At 37.6% G+C, this 18,706-nt stretch overlaps 1 protein-coding gene and 1 long non-coding RNA gene across 30 annotated transcripts in view; one reads left to right on the top strand and one right to left on the bottom strand.

Moving 5' to 3' along the window:
• The window catches only part of LOC140609928 (uncharacterized), a 618,500-nt gene that overhangs the window by 214,908 nt on the left and 384,886 nt on the right, over positions 1-18,706 (bottom strand). The window lies entirely within an intron of this gene.
• LRRN1 (leucine rich repeat neuronal 1) overlaps positions 1-18,706 on the top strand; it is a 36,015-nt gene that overhangs the window by 13,798 nt on the left and 3,511 nt on the right. The gene's annotated exons all lie outside the window — the stretch shown is intronic.

The raw sequence follows: 18,706 nt of genomic DNA, 5'->3' as shown, positions 1-18,706 counted from the left end.
AGTTATGGCTGTACAAGAGTATACCATAGCCTTCTTCAGAGGAATAAGCACCAAAAACTGGCCTAGCAGAGAGAACTAGAGGAAAGCATACTCTAACCTCTCTCTCTTCCAACCCTCTAATCACACAAATGGAAACTCAGCCCACTTTCAAAGTGAGCTCTTGCTTTTGCATCCCCCTATCTTGTTTTGGCAACCACTATCCTCAAAGTCAAACAGGCTGAATACCTTGATATTATTTTCAATTCTTCCCTCCCCATTTCTACATCTAGTCAAGGGTTATATGTAAGTTACCTCTCTACTTGTAAGTCTCCATTGTTTCCTAAATATGGCTCTTCTCTGTTCTTACTATCACAATTCCAGTTCCATCACCTCTTATTTCACCTATTGTGAGTGCTTCTTAATGAGTTTCCCTATATCCATCATGTTCCCTCTCCACAGTCTGTCTAACACATAGCTGATTGATACATTTTTCTGAATTATAGAAATGATCCCGTAGTTCCCATTGTAAGACATTTAGTGATCCCCACTTGCTGTAGGATTGTGCTGGATATTTTCTATACCCTTCCAGATCCATCCTGCCCTTCTCCACTTTTCTTTGTACTCTGAGTATCAGACTTGAACGGACTGCCTCAGTGGATCCTTTACCACCTGGCTTCTTGTTGGCTTTTGCTTCTTGCAGCAGCTAACTCAGAGGTGTTCGGTCATCCTCTGTGAGTCTGCCTTAACCTTGCCCATGCCTTGTAAATGGTCGCTATTTAAAACTTTCCTTAGTCACTCCTTTTTGAGTGTACCATCTGTTTTCTGCTAGATCTTGGACAAGGATAATAAATGAAAAAAAAAAAAAAACTCTTTAGTGAAGCAGTAAGAGCCTCCATATCTAGGTACCATCCAACCTTTCTGACTTGATTTCCATTCCTAGCTTGGCAGATCTTAAATCCCAATAAAAATGAAACAGTTGCTGTTCCATATACCTATTCAGGCTCTGTTGCTTTGGTACCTTTACATCTATGGTTTGCTGGTAAATGTTTAACACCAGCTCTCCAAAAACATAAAACCCTGATTCATAGTGTTCGCCAATTTCTGTGGTGTAAATACACCACTAGTACCAGTTTTAAGCTATGGACATGATGTTTCTGAACATCATCACATTTGGAAGGAAATGGTGACAATTAACCAAGGATGCCACTGCTTCGCATACACGTTCCCCTTCACCAAGAATGCACGGTTTCCTGCCCCATGACCCCCAGAGCCTTACACAGAATTCTTGCTCAGTAAACCATTATTCAGATTGATTTCTATCATTCCTGTGGGCATTTGGAATGTTACTGAATTGCCAGCTCACGGTGATGGTATTACTTCTTAACCCAGAATTTGCTCTTCACTGCCAACATGGGTGCTAGATTTTTGAGACTTAAAAGCCCTAAAGCAAGAATAAGCTACACATTTTATGCCAAGTTGCAGAAGCTTACTACTTAAAGTTGCCTTATTCTCCAGGAAAATGAATCTCATTTGCTGGTCTTGTTTTCAAATGTGGTCTTCCTTATTCTTTTTTTTTTTTTAATTTTTATTTATTTATGAAAGTCACACACACAGAGAGAGAGAGAGAGGCAGAGACATAGGCAGAGGGAGAAGCAGGCTCCATGCCGGGAGCCCGAGTGGGACTCGATCCCGGGTCTCCAGGATTGCGCCCTGGGCCAAAGGCAGGCGCTAAACCGCTGCGCCACCCAGGGATCCCCGGTCTTCCTTATTCTTATTTAAATATCATTTGAAGTAATAAACCATCATTAAAATATATTTCTTCTCCATTTTAACAATTTGAATATTCCACAATTTAAATTGTGTCTCCTTAAACCTAAAGCTCCACAGAAAACTTTTAAGGTGCATGTTAGTTCTAGATAGATAGGATTGCACTACAATTTATCTAAATTATATTTCATTAAGAAATAGCCTTTTTATTTAGAGATCATTTTAATTTTGTTTCACTGACAAAAATGATTCCTATATTTAAAGTTCAAAAAATAACTGCAATTTCTATTAGAGTTGGAGGTAAATAATAAAGATGATCTTTTAATAGCATTGCATAATTGTATGTTTTAATGGCTATAAATGACAATATAGATATTCAACTAAAATTATTCTTTTTACTTTCAATTTAACAAAACACAGGAGTTAAAGAAAGACTATAGAAAACACTATGATTTATAATGCCTCCTGGCATTTTAATGTTCTCAGCTGTTCTTTTGCACCATATGATTATACAAAGCCTAAACTGTGTAATTAAGGACCATCCCACTAAAGTGCTCTGGTGGATTTATGGTGTCCGGGTCATCAACAATCTGAGCACTTTGAGTATTGGACCATTAGTTTCAAATGCATACTAACATAGGGGAACACACTGGCATCAAGAAGAACCTATAATAAGAAACAATTTCAAATTCAAGGAAGTAGCTTTCACCTGATTTTCATTTACCAAAACAATTTTAAAACGTGATTACCAGAAATTCTAATTAACTAGAATTTTTTTCCTCTGGAGTGTGCTTTTAGGAGAAAAGGGAAAACTGGAAGAAAATAAGTAATAACCAAGACCTTCCATTTGGGAAAAAAGATTTCCAATATGAGTTCATTATCAGGGCTGGAAGAAAAATGTCTTTAAAAAAAATACCTAAAGCATAACTACCCTTACCAAAAAGCAAGAACAAGGGTATTAAAAATTGAAACTAAAAGTTTTTTAGGAAACCTTCAGCTACCCAGAAAATTAAATTCACAGATTCCCTTAATCTTCTGGCTAACCCAAGTTTTACTCTGTAAGTTAGTTTTCTTGTATGTACATAAGAGAATGCTATATGCAATCACAATCTTTCAGGAGATCCAATAAGATGATTGGAACAGGTGGTATCACAGAAAAGGCTCTGACTTAAAAACACAACAAACTTGAAATTAATCTCAGCTCTTTGACCAATTAGCTGTGGGAATTCTGATAGGTCACTTAATCTCTGAGCTCTGAAGTCATTTGTAAAACAAGAATAATCACACCTGCCTCCATTGGGTGCTGTAAGATCATAAAGCACTTTCCATGGCGCTGCCCCTTTTGTTCTAAATCCTCTCTGCCCCTGTCTTTTGGCCACTGTGACATTTCCTTAGAGAGCCACTGCAGCCCCAAGCCTTCAGAGAGAAGATTTGAACAGGCAGGCACACTTTTTACTATATTCATTCTCCCGCTGATGAAGAAAATCAAGTTCTTTAACTCTTTTATTAGAACAGTCATAAAAAAATAATTGCAAAAAAGAACTTGAAGCCAAGTTTATTTTAAGAGTTCAGGGGCAGATGGCTTTATTTTGCTTCTTTAAAAGAGATGGCATTCTGTAGAAATACAGTGTGCTTGAGGTCTATCAAGCTGAAGGGCAAATGCTGTCATTTACCCGAACAGGGCTGTCTTTAACTTTGAGTAGCAGGAACTTTAATACTAAATATATGTACACTTCCATGTATCAGTCTCCACTTGTTAAAGGAACATTTTAATGTGGAAGGGATATGTTTTTGAGATTTTCTGTCTAAAGTTTAAACAGCAGTTAGTCTCCTAATTGGCAAATTCTAAGCAGATAATATTTCTTTAGAGAAATATCATTAGATCAGAGCTAGAAGTATAGGCTCCCACCTTAAGGACATTGGATGTCTTATGTTTTTAAGTAAAAATTTTGTTAAAATGTCACATTGTTAAGATATTAGTGGATTAAAGAATATAACAAAAGATGGTATAGAACTCTGAGCAAAGAAAAATGCAGTAAATACTCTGAAAAGGGGATCCCTGGGTGGCGCAGCGGTTTGGCGCCTGCCTTTGGCCCAGGGCGCGATCCTGGAGACCCGGGATCGAATCCCACATCAGGCTCCCGGTGCATGGAGCCTGCTTCTCCCTCTGCCTGTGTCTCTGCCTCTCTCTCTCTCTCTCTCTCTCTGTGACTATCATAAATAAATAAAAAATTAAAAAAATATATTAAAAAAAAACTGTTAAAAAAATACTCTGAAAAGGATGTGACAATGCTTGCCATTTTCCTGATGAGAAGTATTTTCACTATTACGAACTAAACTTTAATTTGGTCTAAGAGCAAAAGCAAATCTGATACAGTCTAATGGGATCACTTTCCTTGATTAGCATCCAAAAATCTACAGTATTGGTATTAGCAGCCCACATATTGGCACTTTCAGTACCAACTATGATAAGTGTGGTCTGTCTGTAGTTTTGAATGTATAATCAGGAGCCATTGTAGCAACTGGCTCCTTATGCAACATTTATTAACATGGCATGGTGAAATCTCTGTCTGCGTTGAAAATACTAAGCGATATACTGTGAAGTACTTAAAAAGAAGTAATGAAACTGAGCCTTCTAGGCATATAAGGCTGCCAAACTGAAGATTTTACATTTATTTAACATTTAATCATGTCGGTAATTACAAAGCAATTATTTCATATAGACATATTATGGGAGGAGAATTAAAATAATTTGTAAAAAGAATAAAAGTAATTGATTTTATGGTAGTTTTTATATCACTACACTTGCTGGTACTAAAAAGGAGCAATAAAATAGCCCAGTTGTTGGTTCATGTTTTGTTCTGTTTAGCCTTCTGTCAGTTTCTCAATTCAATAATGTTAAATTGCTACTTTATGATTCCAGCAATGCAAATAGCTAATTTCTTAAAAAGAAAGAAAAAAAAAAAACTTTCTTGGTCCTACTTTGCCTATCACAGAATCTCAGGTTTTTCAAAAGATAGTCAAAAGATCATAGGTTTAGGAATTCTTTAAAGTGTATCTGGTGTATGACTTTTAAAATACTGAAGGAAAAATTATTTTGGCATACAGCTGAGATCATAAAAAGCATTAGTCTTGTTTGCTAGATCCTAGAAGCAGCAGCAGCAAAGATCATTAAGTTTACCGCTGCTTTTAAAATTAAGAAATGGGTGTCTCACCATCCATAAGATTACAGACAACCCGTAGAAAATATTTCCTTTCATAATCAATTCTTTTTTTTTTAAATTTATTTATTCATGAGAAACACAGAGAGAGAGAGAGAGAGAGAGAGAGAGAGAGGCAGAGACACAGGCAAAGAGAGAAGCAGGCTCCATGCAGGGAGCCTGATGTGGGACTCCAGGTCTCCAGGATCACGTGCTGGGCCAAAGGCAGGCACTAAACCGCTGAGCCACCCAAGGATCCCCTCATAATCAATTCTTATATGTAGTAGGTATGCAGTGGGGAGAAGGAGGGTGAGGAGAGTCAGCATCTTAAGTATTTAATAAAATAACCATTCATATAAAAATAATTAGGAGTAGCTGATGCACATAGAGCACTCTATTAGTTTCCTAGGACTGCTGTAACAAAGTACCAAAACTTGGTTGGCTTAATAGAAATTTATGGTTTCACTAGTCAAAAATTTTAAATTCCATTTCTCATTCACAACAGCCGCATTTCAATATTTACTACCTAATACCCTACAGGGAGTGTCAAACAGAACATTCCTGGCATTGCAGAGAGTTGTACTGACTAGTGCTTATGGAGCCAGCACAGGTTGGCAACTTTCTGCTCTTCCCAAGGATTCACATAATCTACTCATTCCTCCTTTTTGACATGTTATCTTCTTTTACAGAGTCATTTGGGCATTTGTCTTTTCTCCCCACAGGATTGTAAACTCTTTAAGGGCATGGTCTGGTCTTTCTGGCCCTGTGACCTAGTAAACACCCTGTCAGTGTTTAATTACTCTAATAAATTAGGCACCAGTTTATTGGACCTCTTTTGCATTTAGTCTGAATCTAGATTTTATTGGAGTCTGTAGAAAAGAATGAATCAGAGAGCAGGTATTTCCTAAATCACCAGGATTCGGACGTATGGGCGGCAGATATGTGCTAAATGGCAAGGGTTCTTGTTTGTTTTTGTATCAGCCCAAGTATAAGAAGAGCCCCAGCAGGACTGTATTTACAAGCTTAAAATTATTGTTACATTTGGGTACCTGGAAAGCACATTTTAACTGATTCACTTAATTTATTTATCTACTGAGTGCCCACAAGGTAGATGGCAGGTTAGTGCCTGGCCCTGGATGACTCACTGAACAAAACAGAAACAGGGTCCCTGTCCTGTGATACTTAATTCTAGTTCTGGCAGATTAAAATATTAGCAAGGACTCCCCCTGTCCAGAAAGGCTGGGATGAGAGGAGTATAATTTGGGCTCTAGCCTCAGATGCCTGCATTCACGTAGAACCTCCACCACTCTCCTGGCTCCATGACCTTGACCAGATTGTTTTATTATATCTGAGTCTCCATTTTAGCATCAGTAAAAATGGGGGGGAAGATGGCTCCCACCTCATGCAGTTGTGAGCATTAAATAAAATAGTTTGTGTGAAGTCCTTATTCTGTGCATGTTGCATAGTAAAAGCTAAGTGCTTATTAGTAAGTACTAACTGCTATTATTCTTATGACTACTTCTGAGCCAGAATGACCCTGCAATGAACATTAGATGTAAATAATGGGAAGTGATTATATGCTAGAAAATACCTCATTATTTGGAAAGTTATGTTTCCTGTTTTTCATGGCCTAACAATTTAATTCCCTTTGCTTACTGTATTTTGCACCTAGAATAACTAAGATGGAAGTGTGTCCTATATGCCCACCCTTGGGGTGCCTGGGTGGCTGAGTCAGTTAAGCAGCTGCCTTCGGCTCAGGCATCAAGCTCCTTGCTGAGCAGGGAGCCTCCTTCTCCCCGCTGCTGCTTCTCCTGCTTGTGCTTTCTCTCTGTCAAAAAAATAAATAAAATCTTAAAAAATATAATAAATGCCCATACCTTGTTTTACTTTTTTTCCCCTTTGGTATAGGGTTTTATTAATTTGGGATACTTCTTTCTAAAACAATTAAGAACAGAAATGCTTTGAATGTCATTCAACTCTTATGAGGGAGGTATGCTTTTTAACATAGTTGCAAAGGAGAATCCTTTAAAGAGGCTTACCATTAAACTGCAAAATTGAAATCCTAAGTAACTAGCATGCAAAGATTTAATTAGCATGGTCTCATTAAAATAAATGTGTGACTTTTTTCTTCCAAAAATGACATTGCCTTTGAAAATACATCCTGGAAATGAGTTGTAAAAGAGGGGAGAATTGAACTTCAAATTAAATTGAAGGCAGTCATGTGATGCTTGGGGGGGGGGGTTGCAGTTTCAGATTTTTCTGAGCCCTGTCCATTGTTTGTCTGATGGAGACCACCTGCTTATGTACTGAATATCGTATTACATAAGAAAATAAAATAAAAATCTTGGAACTACCAGATTCCCCTATAAAATTCATTGCAAACCAAACTGCAGAAATATTTCTGTGCCTTTGCTTTAAAACCTTTCTCATATTCTAGAAATCTATTCTATCATTTCCTGAGGGACCTCAGAAACACAAGATTTCTCAGTGGTAACCAACCTATTTGGCAAAGAGATGAGTCATCCCTAGGTTTTTACTATGATTTGTTGAGCTCCCATCAAAGACTGCATTGTTTTCAAGAGCTATAAATGCTCCCAACCACCCACTTCTGATACTTCATCGACAGTCCCGTTTATACACTTCAAAACTTAGGATTCTTTGGGATGACCATGTGACATTTGAGACTGTGTTTAGGGCACAGGCTTTGGAGCCAGGCTATCTCTGAATCCTGCTCTATCACTGTCTAGCTGCAGTTACTTACTTCTCTATGCATGGTTTCCTCAATGTGAAAAGGGACAGTCATACTGCTTACCTCCCATGGATGTTACGAGGAAAAAACAAAGCACCAAATAAGGGCTAGGTTTATTTTATTATTATTATTTTTAATTTATTTATTCATGAGAGACACAGAGAGAGAGGCAGAGACACAGGCAGAGAGAGAAGCAGGCTCCATGCAGGGAGCCTGCTGTGGGACTCAATCCCAGGACTCCAGGATCATGCCCTGGGCCGAAGGCAGATGCTCAACCGCTGAGCCACCCAGGCATCCCAAGGGCTAGGTTTAAAAGAAAGGAAGGAAGGAGGGAGGAAGACTAAAAGAAAGGAAGGAAGGGAAGGATATCTGTTCTAGATAATTTTCAAGAAAACCATTAATTTCCTTTTTGGAAGAGCAAATATTAACTTAGGTTTTTAGCACCTGACTCTAATTTTCTAACTGAGAACTCCAAAGGAAATTTATGATTGTCAAGATTCTACTCTGTACCCACCACTGCTCAAGCCTCGTTCCCTCATTTAATCTTCACCCATATGAGGCAGATCTAGAACTATCTCCTAACGGATGAGGAAACCAAGACCCATGAGGGTAGACAATTTATCCAAGGCACCATAGATACTGCCAGGATATGGATTTAGCTCTGTCTGCCTCTTGAGACCATGGCTTTTCTTTAAAAAAAATGAAAACAAAAAAAACAAAACAAAACAAAAAACTAAACACCGTGGTTTTTTAAAAGCCAGGACCAAGTGTTTTGCTCTTAGCCATGAAGAGTGCTGCTTATATGGGTGCCTTTAAAAGTAGAAACCCAGGAAAAAGTCATCAAATGCCTAAAATCCTGGAGCTGGAGAAGCCCTAAGACATCTAGATTTAGCCTAACCTCAACACTTAAACTTAGGGCACATAGCCTGCATGATCTGAGTTGGAGCCAAAGCTAGAGAGGTAAGGACCCCCTAACTGTTGTCCAGTGCTTTAGCCTCCGTACCATGTTACCTCTCAACCTTCCTGAAATTACCAGATAGGGATTCTGAACTAGATAGCTTTAGGGTGTGGGCTCTATGTCCTTGACTTGCTATCTTTTTTTTTTTTAAGGATTTTATTTATTTATTCACGAGAGACACACACAGAGAGAGAGAGAGAGAGAGAGGCAGAGACACAGGCAGAGGGAGAAGCAGGCCCCATGCAGGGAGCCTGATGCGGTACTCGATCCCGGGTCTCCAGGATCATGCCCTGGGCTGAAGGTGGCGCTAAACCGCTGAGCCACCCGGGCTGCCCTTGACTTGCTATCTTATTTGAGATCTTGAACAAGTGACAATTTCTCAGAGAAAATACTTTACTATATATTCATTATAGCAGTGAATATATAGTAAATATTTTATTAAATTAAGTCTGTTATTGGGATGCCTGGTGGCTCAATGGTTGAGCGTCTGCCTTGGCTCACGGTGTGATCCCAGGGTCCTGTGATTGAGTCCCACATTGGGCTCCCTGCAGGGAGCCTACTTATCCCTCTGCCTGTGTGTCTCTGCCTCTGTGTATCTCTCATGAGTAAATAAATAAAATCTTTTTAAAAAATAAGCTTGTTATTAAAGTTAGATATATTCCTAGTATTATGTTATTCTTAAGGCCTCTTCTATCTTGAATGCCCATTTCCAACTCCTACTAATTGTTCATATCCACTTTATATTTCCTACATTTGAATTTCTGTGCCCTTACGAGTTTGCAACACCTCATCCATTATCAAATTAAGAGAAGTTTAATATATGCATTCTAAAAATTAAACTTGTGATTTGGCCATGCTTATGTAGAATAGATCAACTATGATCAATTCACTGCTGTGTTAAAAAAAAATTCAATGAACATGGTTAAGCTAACCTGACTTAATTTTTTGTTATAAGTCGGCCATCAGCATGATTGATTGAGCTGTCCACCCTATCCCTGATCTACCTAATCAAAGGTCAAGATGGTGGTTATTAAACATGCCATTTCACTCCCTAAATTGAAGGATGTTTTCTTATGCTTCTAATAAAGGATAATTGATTAATAGAGCACTAGAAGGTAAAATCCTTCAAAGAATTTTAGTTCCTGCGCAAGTGATCAAGAATATAAATTTCAGCTAACCCTATTCTAAGTGAAATAGTGTGGGGTTCTATAGTGTAAAGAAACAGGTGTTTGGAGAATAGGAATGGAGTCAAGTTTGTCTTCCAAACATGTAACGTCACTTCTCTGGAAAATGAGGTGTTTTAGATGTGTTAGATGCCTTTTCCAATTTTTACAATTTGTGTTTCTCATACTTCACAGGGAGGTTAGCTTGTTTGCCTTTGATTAGTTGAAGCCAAAAAATCTGAAGTACATAGTATTCCCAAGGGCTCTTCCGCAAGCACCTTTCCCCACCAGGCCAAGGCATCAACTTGGATTTGGATTTATGCCAGCAGGCTATGTCTGGATTTTTTGCTTTTCATTTTTCTTTCTTTTTTTTTAAGTTTCTTTTGTAATTCTTTAGTCCATTTAGTCTAGCCTTGTCATTTACCGTGCCTGGCCAAACCTGCAAGGACTAACGTGCTGTCCATGCCCAGATCCTCTTAGGAGCTGAATGAATTGTGACCCCAGCTTCTATGCTAAGCTTGGAGACCAGCTGCGCCTTTGGGTTTTTCCCAGAGATGTTGGCCGATGCTGCACCTGCAGTGTGATGGATTTACCCTCGCCCAAATGAGGAAGGAAAATGAGGGGGAATCAAAAGATCACTTGTGTTCACCCTCTTCTTTGCACAGTAGTGCATTTATACCACCCAAATATACCAGAGATTTTTTGAGACTTTATTAATTAATAATAATAAATATAAGAAGAAGAAAGTAAAATAAAACTAGAGAACAGACAAATTTTTCTCTGGGAATCTGGAAAACCATAAACATTTAAAGTGGTCAGATTAGTAAATTCTGAATTAGGGATCAAGGCATTTGGGTTTTATTTTGTTTCTCTGCCAATTAACTGGGTCATCTTGGATCACCTAGGGGACCTGTAAGGTTCTGCCTGCCTTTGAAAGTAGGTCTTCCAAAACAAAGAAGTGTAAAATGAAATTTTTGTAAATGCAACACATCTTTTTAAACCACTAAAGTTTTCTTCTGAGCAAAGATTCAGACTGTAATATACTGAGTCTCTAATTATAGGCTTTCACATATGGAGTATTTACCAATAATAGTTTAAAATTGATATTCAATCATCTGCTTATCAAATACATTAGCTCAGCATTATAGCTGATAAGATGATTATTATATTTATATATAATTCAGAGGTTGCAAACTGGCCACAGGCCTTTAAAAGCAGATGGTTTTTGTTTGACCTACACAGTTAACATTTTTGGATGCCTTTAAAGTCCATGCACACTCCAGCTCCTTACATGACTTTGTTAGATTCAGCTGACTTCACCTACCCTAGCCCCCGAAAACATTAGAGTCTGAGATCTTGGCATAATCAAGCTAGTTGCCCCAATAACAATTTAATAACAAAAAACGAAGGAAAGAAGAGGAGGATTGCCTTAGAAAATGGCTAGAAGTAGTTTTTCACGACACCAGGAGAATGGGTTGAAAGATGACTTCCTGAGGTTCCTCTTAGCCTGGGAAGCTGTGACTACCTTTCCTCTCAACCTACTTACTATAAGATAAATAAAATAGGACACAAAGTTACTAGACTTGCTCAAGGTCAGTTAGGAAGTTTGTGGTGAAACCAAAATTAAGAATCCCTTCCCTGGTGTCCTCATTCTGTTGCTCGGCCCACTCAGACATGCTGCTGCACTGCTTGCTGATGAATAATGTGGGCTCTCAGGAACAGTTCCTTATGCAAAAGAGCCTCAGCAAGCTCCATTATGTCCTTGCAAGGGGAGAGACTTTATTGTTTCCTTAATGCATTATGGAGACTATTATAGCTCTTCCTCCCATATGAACCCTCCATCTGTGATCACTAACACATACTACAGGGTGTTTTGCTTTGGATAATGTGTGAACAAGGAACATAATTTGGGGAAGTGGTTGAAAAAAGAAATCTAAGATTCAAGAAGGGCTAGGACCAGACAAAAGTCCAAGAAACTAATGTCTTTAAAAGCAATCCATTCAGGGGCGCCTGGCTGGCTCAGTCAGTAGAGCATGTGACTTTTGATCTCAGGTTCATGAGTTGGAGCTTCATGTTGGGTATAGAGGTTACTTTAAAAAATAACAATAATAAAATAAAAATAGCCTATACAGATGCATTGTTCACAATGTATTGCTAGACCTTATTTCCTTCCCAAGGAAAATAAGAAATACCCTCCAGAAGGATTTGCTGTGATCTCTCGATGGCTCTACCTGCACTAGCCATCTACATTGTTCGAAGCCTCTGGCCACTCTTTAGAACTTGTAGTTGCTAATGTCACAAAAGGTACCCTCTGCTGATTTCAACTTCCTACTCCTTCCTTTCATACTCAATACCCATTAAAAAGACTCAGAGCCAATGAGACATCAAACGTGTAAATATAATACCTAACATCTATTGGGCACTATGTGCCAGGCCCTCTGCCAAAATCTTTACATTTAATATCTTATTCTGTTTCTCTCCCCACCCTTGCAAGGTAGGTTTTATGATCTCCATTTTCTAAAAAAGTTACCTGAGACTCACAAAGAAAGCTTCAGTAGGGACACTTGGGTGGCTCAGCGGTTGAGTGTCTGCCTTCGGCTCAGGGCCTGATCCCAGGATCCAGGATCAAATCCCACATCGGTCTCCCTGCAGGGAGCCTGCTTTTCCTTCTGCCTGTGTCTTTGCCTCTCTGTCTCTCCGTGTTTCTCATGAATAAATAAATAAATCTTTTTTTAAAAAAAAAAGCTTCAGTAATTTGTCAAAGGTCACAGAACTGAATTTGAAACCAGGTTTGTCTCTCCAGAAGCCACACTCTTAACTGTACTCTAAAGTCCTGTTTCTAAAAGTTGTAGCTAGGTGCGGTTCAGTTGAGTGACCAAATCTTGCTTTTGGCTCAGGTCATGATCTCGCCAACTCTTGGTTTTGGCTAGGGTCATGGTCTCAGGGTCCTGAGATCAAGCCCTGCATTGAGGCCTGTATTGGGCTCCATGTTCAGCAGGGAGTCTGCTTGAAATATCTCTCTCCCTCAGCCGCCCCCCCTGCCCTCCCAAGCCTGCCCTTGCTCTCAAATAAATAAATAAATCTTTAAAAAAATTACACACAGCCTTTTGAGCCTAATAATCAGCCACTTGTATATGCAGCAGAAGTTAAGGTGGCCTTCGGCATAGAAAGTTACTTCTGGGAGGTCAATCTAGTAAATGGAGTCTGGGTCCATCTTGCTCCCCTCTAACCACATTAGAGTGGATTCAGGGAGAATTTGTATTGAGACATTGCATTTTTTAACCAGAAGGAAAGCTTCATTGAACAAAAATCCCATTGTTCCATTATTAAGCCATTCCCAAAAGAGGATAAACAAATTTGAATGCTGCATTACTTCTGGATCTATTTGGGCACCTAGAAAGCTAAAACATTTATTTTCATAAATATTATGTGCACAGTGTGAATTTGGCCACCAAAGGCAATGTGCATAAAGGTGCATGTCTTAAGAAGGCATTTTTCTTCATCTTTGGGGGGAATAAAAAATTTAGTTCTTCATTGCTGTGACTACTATGTCTATGAAAGGATGCTAATTTCCAGGGTGAAAGTTTATTTTCCATAATTTGCTTGCCTACATAGGGTTTTAATTTAGCACAGTACCATATTTGGTATCTGAATTTCTAACACTTAATTCCAATAATACTGGTTGAAAATATAATAGAAATGGTAAAAAATAACAGTGACTTTTTCTAAAACCTGTCATGCCCAAAGGTCTTAAAGAGATTTGCTTATTCATTACCTCCCAATACTCCTGTAGGGTGAAAATGAAATTTAATAGCAAACTTGATGAGAGTTCCAGAGATTCAAATAAGTATCTCAGGGCTCACTCCATGCTGGACTCTTTCCCAGGCTCTTTATAGTTATCATAATTTTCATATATGAAGTATGTATAATTAGCCTTAATTTAGGCACAGAAACTGAGATAGAGAATTTCCATAGTTTATACAAGGTAAGACATCTAATAACTGAAGAAGTTGATCCCCCAAGATGCAAACTGAGGGCTAATCTGGGTTTTAATATAACTAGAATTAACTTAATCATCATGTTATTTTGATTGCTTATTTCTTTTGCCCAACTTCATAAGAACTTAATGCATAAGGATCCAACCCCAAGTCATACTAAGTACTGTGATTTTGTTAAAATAACATCCCATCTCATATGATTGTATAGGGACAATAAAGATAAGTGCCAAATTCACTGATGGTGATGACCATGCAGTCCATTTCTTTTGTAATTTTATATTCAGAGCAGAGTGTCCCAAACATATCTTATTGAAAAAAGAAGCATCAAATGTAATTATATAATTGTCTGTGGGCCTCTTTGAAAGGCATCCCTTGCCAATTCTGGACCTTTAAAGCCATGGATTTTTATTTAAGGGATTGTTTCTTTAAACTGCCAGACTTGTTTATGGAACATCATTCTGGTAATTAGCAGGACATTTTCTTCTCACATTTGACCGACTTAGTCCAGTAAGCCCTAGAACAAGGCAATTCCACTTAAAAAAAAAAAAAAAAGCTATTTTTTATTTGTCGCAGAACTTAATTAATTGGTATGTGTGTGATAAAAGTTGGCCTGAATTCTAATGGATTCATGTTTTTTAATGATAAAAAATTACATTAAACTTACCATCTCTCATTTTTAAGTAAACAATTGTAGTAGTGTTATACAACAGAGTTCTCAAGGTTCTTCATCTTGTAAAACTTAAATACTCATTAAGCATAAATTCCTCCTCTCCCTTTTCCATAATCCTTGACAACCACCATTCTACTTTCTGTTTCTATAATTCTGACTACTTTAGTAGTCATATAAGTGGAATCATGTAGTATTTGTCCTTTTGCGATGGTCTTATTTCATTTAGGGTAATGTCCTGAAAGTTCATCTACATTGTAGTTATGACGAGTTCTTTTTTTTTTTAAGTTGGGTGATATTCCATTTTGTGTTTATGCCACATTCTCTTTTTCCATTCATCCATCTATACACATATATAGGTTGCTTCTATCTCTTGGCTATCGTGAATAGTGCTGCATTGAACATTGATGTGCAAATGTTAACTTCAAGATCTTGCTTTGAATTTTTTTGGATATATACCCAGATGTGGGGTTGCTGGATCATAAAATAATTCTATTTTAATTTCAGAACCCCCATACTGTATCCCATAGTGGAGGCATCATTTTACATTCCCACCACTTGTTACTTCTGTTATTTTGATGGTAGCCATCCTCATGGGTATAAGGTCATATCTCATTATGGTTTTGATTTGTATTTCTCTTATGATTAGCGATGTTAAGCATCTTTTCATATGCTTATTGTCCACTCATATATCTTTGGAGAATTGTCTATTTCAATCGTTTGCCTAGTTTTTAATCAGATTGTTTGTTTTGTTGTTGTAGTTATAGAGTTATAGAAGCTCCTTATATGTTTTGGACATTAGTCCCTTATCAGATATATGATTTGCAAATATTTTCTCCCATTTTGTAGATTATCTTTTCACTCTGTTGATTGTTTTCTTGGATGTACAGAAGTTTTTCAGTTTGATTTAATCACATTTGCTATTTTTGCTTTTATTGCCTATGCTTTGGGTGGTATAGTCCAAGAAATCATTGTCAAATCCAATGTTCTGAAGTTTTTACCCTATGTTTTCTCCTATGAGTTTTCCAATTTTAGGTCTTACGTTTAGGCCTTTAATTCATTTTGAGTTAATTTTTGTGTATGGTATAGGGTAAGGGTCCAACTTTATTCTTTTGCATGTGGATATCCAACACCATATGTTGAAGAGACTATCCTTACCTCATTGTGTAGTCTTGACACTTTTGTCAAAGATCATTTGACCATATATGGGAGAGTTTATTTCTGTGCTCTTTCTTCCATTGGTCTTTATACCAGTAACCCACCGTATTGATTACTGTTGCTTTATTGTATCTTGAACTCATGAAGTAAAGGCCTTCAACTTGGTTCTTCTCTTTTGGGACTGTTTTAGCAATTCAGAGTCCCTTGAGATTCCATATGAATTTCCAGATTTTTTTTTAAATTTCTGCAAAAACTGAGATTGAGCTTTTGTTACCAATTGCAATGACTCTGTAGATCATTTTAGAAGTGTGGACATTTTAATAACATTAAAATGTCTTCTAATTCATGAACATGGGATATATTTCTATTTTTTATATTTTATTTCTTTTAGCAGTGTCTTATAGCTTTCAGTGCACAAGTTTTTCACCTCCTTGGTTAAATTTATTTTCAAGTGTTTTATTCTTTTGATGCTATTGTAATTTGGATTATTAATTTTCTTTTTGGATTGATCATGGTTAGTGTATAAAAACACAATTGATTTTGTGTCCTGAAATTGTTTATTAGTTTTAACAGTAGAGTTTTTTTGTGACCTCTTTAGGGTTTTCTACATGTGAGATTGTACCATCTGCAAAAGGAATTTTATTTCTTAATTTCCAGTTTGGATGCTTTATTTCTTCTTGTTGTCTAATTGTTCTGGCTAGAACTTCCAATACTAAGTTGAATAGAAGTGGCTAGACTGGGCATCCTTACATTGTTCCTAATCATCAAGGAAAAGCTTACATTCTTTCTACTAAAATATGACAAATAATAGAACTTTTAGGACTGGCTACTTGTTTACTGGCTATTAGTTTACTTTCTGGTCAATCACAAGGATAACTATGTTTTGCAAAGTACATAGTAATAGCTAATATGAATCAAATGCTTGCTATGTGTTGGACACTAGACTTCAAGTACATTATATGCTATATTTTATTGAATCTTTACAGTAATTTTATGAGGCTAAAGAAAACACTAGTCACTGAAGGTCCTTCAGTACTCAAAGCTGACGTTCATTATAGAAAGACAAATGTAAGGAAACATATAACTCTATTTTTAATAGCTTAGCAAGTGACTGGCCTAGTTTTGAGAAAGCAAGATAGACAATGGACCCACAGAGGCTTTTTATACCTGATTGGAATCCAGAAAACTAGAACCATTAACTGCTAATATTATCTTTATAAGCAGATGTGCAATACATATTTGACCTCAGAAGACCTTATTAAAAGCAATAGATGATGACTAAATAAAATCAAATGCCCTCAGTTTTCCTTCATTTATTTGTCCTCTAACAACCACTATTCAACTAAAACTGATAAGGAAGAGAGATATAATAAGATGACAAGAGGGACACCTGAGTGGCTCAGTCAGTTAAGTGTCTGATTCCTGCTTTCAGCTTAGGCCATGATCTCATGATTATGAGCTCAAGCACTGTTGTCAGGCTCACACACTAGGCATGGAGACTGTTTAAGTTTCTCTCCTCTCCCTCTGCCTCTCTCGCCCTTTAAAAGTATGGCAACAAATGTAATTAACTTTTGTGAGCTTTATATAGATTCCTTTAATTCCCTTGATAATCTTAATGACCAGTCCTATTTTTTTAAAAAGATTTTATTTATTTATTCATGAGAGACACAGAGAGAGAGGCAGAGACACAGGCAGAGAGAGAAGCAGGCTCCATGCAGGGAGCCTGATGTGGGACTCAATCCCAGGACTCCAGGATCATGCCCTGGGCCAAAGGCAGGCACTAAACCGCTGAGCCACCCAAGGATCCCCCCCAACCCAGTTCTATTTTATATAGTTGAAGAAGCTGAGGCTTCAAGATACTAAAGAACATATCCATGCTTTATAGCTACTAAGTGTCCAGTGACATTCCCACGAGATTGTTGAAATTAAACATGTGTAAGTATGTTTGTTTTTTACGAAGATTGGTGATAATAGTGAAGTAAAATCCTTTGACTATTTTATTCAGTCAAGATCAGCTGTGACTGTTAGAATATAAGGAAAACCGATACTTTCTTTTCTTTTTTTTTTTTAATTTTTATTTATTTATGATAGTCACACAGAGAGAGAGAGAGGCAGAGACACAGGCAGAGGGAGAAGCAGGCTGCATGCACCGGGAGCCCGATGTGGGATTCGATCCCGGGTCTCCAGGATCGCGCCCTGGGCCAAAGGCAGGCGCTAAACCACTGCGCCACCCAGGGATCCCCGATACTTTCTTTTCCTAGTTGTGTTCAATTAATTTCTTGCATAAAAATAATAGCTAGAAAAGCACTAGCTGAATATATCTACAGAATATACCATTTTGGAAATGAAAAACTGCTGAAAACAAATTTAAAAAATTAGTTAAAATATAAAAAGTTAGGGGCACCTGGGTGGCTCAGTCAGTTAAGCGGCTGCCTTTGGCTCAGGTCATGATCCCAGGGTTCTGGGCTGGAGCCGCCTATCAGACTCCCTGCTTCATGGGCAGCCTGCATCTCTCTTTCTCTCTCAAATAAATAGAATCTTTTTTAAAAAAGAAAATAAAATATAAATAACTAAAAATGAACTTTGAGTCTTTTATAAACTGCCTTTCATGTTTTGCTTTTGACCTTTTGATTTTTTTTAGAGCTTTGAAAGGCAATTTTTAAAGTCAGCTTTTTTTTTTTTTTTTTTTTTAAGATCTTACTTATTTATTCATGAGAGACCGAGAGAGGCAGAGACATAGGCAGAGGGAGAAGCAGGCTCCCTACTGGGAGCCTGATGCAGGACTCAATCTCAGGACCCCGGGATCATGCCCAGAGCCGAAGGCAGACACTCAACCACTGAGCCACCCAGGTGCCCTGATAACTTTGTTTTTAAAGAGATGACATCTGTGTGTTCTTCTGAGTGTCCCTATTAACTGTGAGTATTTGTGTGCATTTGATGATTTTACCCAATTAAATTGTAAAAGTGGTAGTTTTAGTGTAGTAAGTAGAATATAGGAAAGTATATTGTAATTTAAAAGCTTGTATAGTTACTTTGAAGATTTTGTTAATAGATTTGTGATTATGCC

This window comes from Canis lupus, chromosome 19 (genome assembly GCF_048164855.1).
Source record: "Canis lupus baileyi chromosome 19, mCanLup2.hap1, whole genome shotgun sequence".
Lineage (NCBI taxonomy): Eukaryota > Metazoa > Chordata > Mammalia > Carnivora > Canidae > Canis > Canis lupus.
The sequence above is the reverse complement of the archived record's forward strand: the minus strand, read 5'-3'. Positions and strand labels throughout refer to the sequence as shown.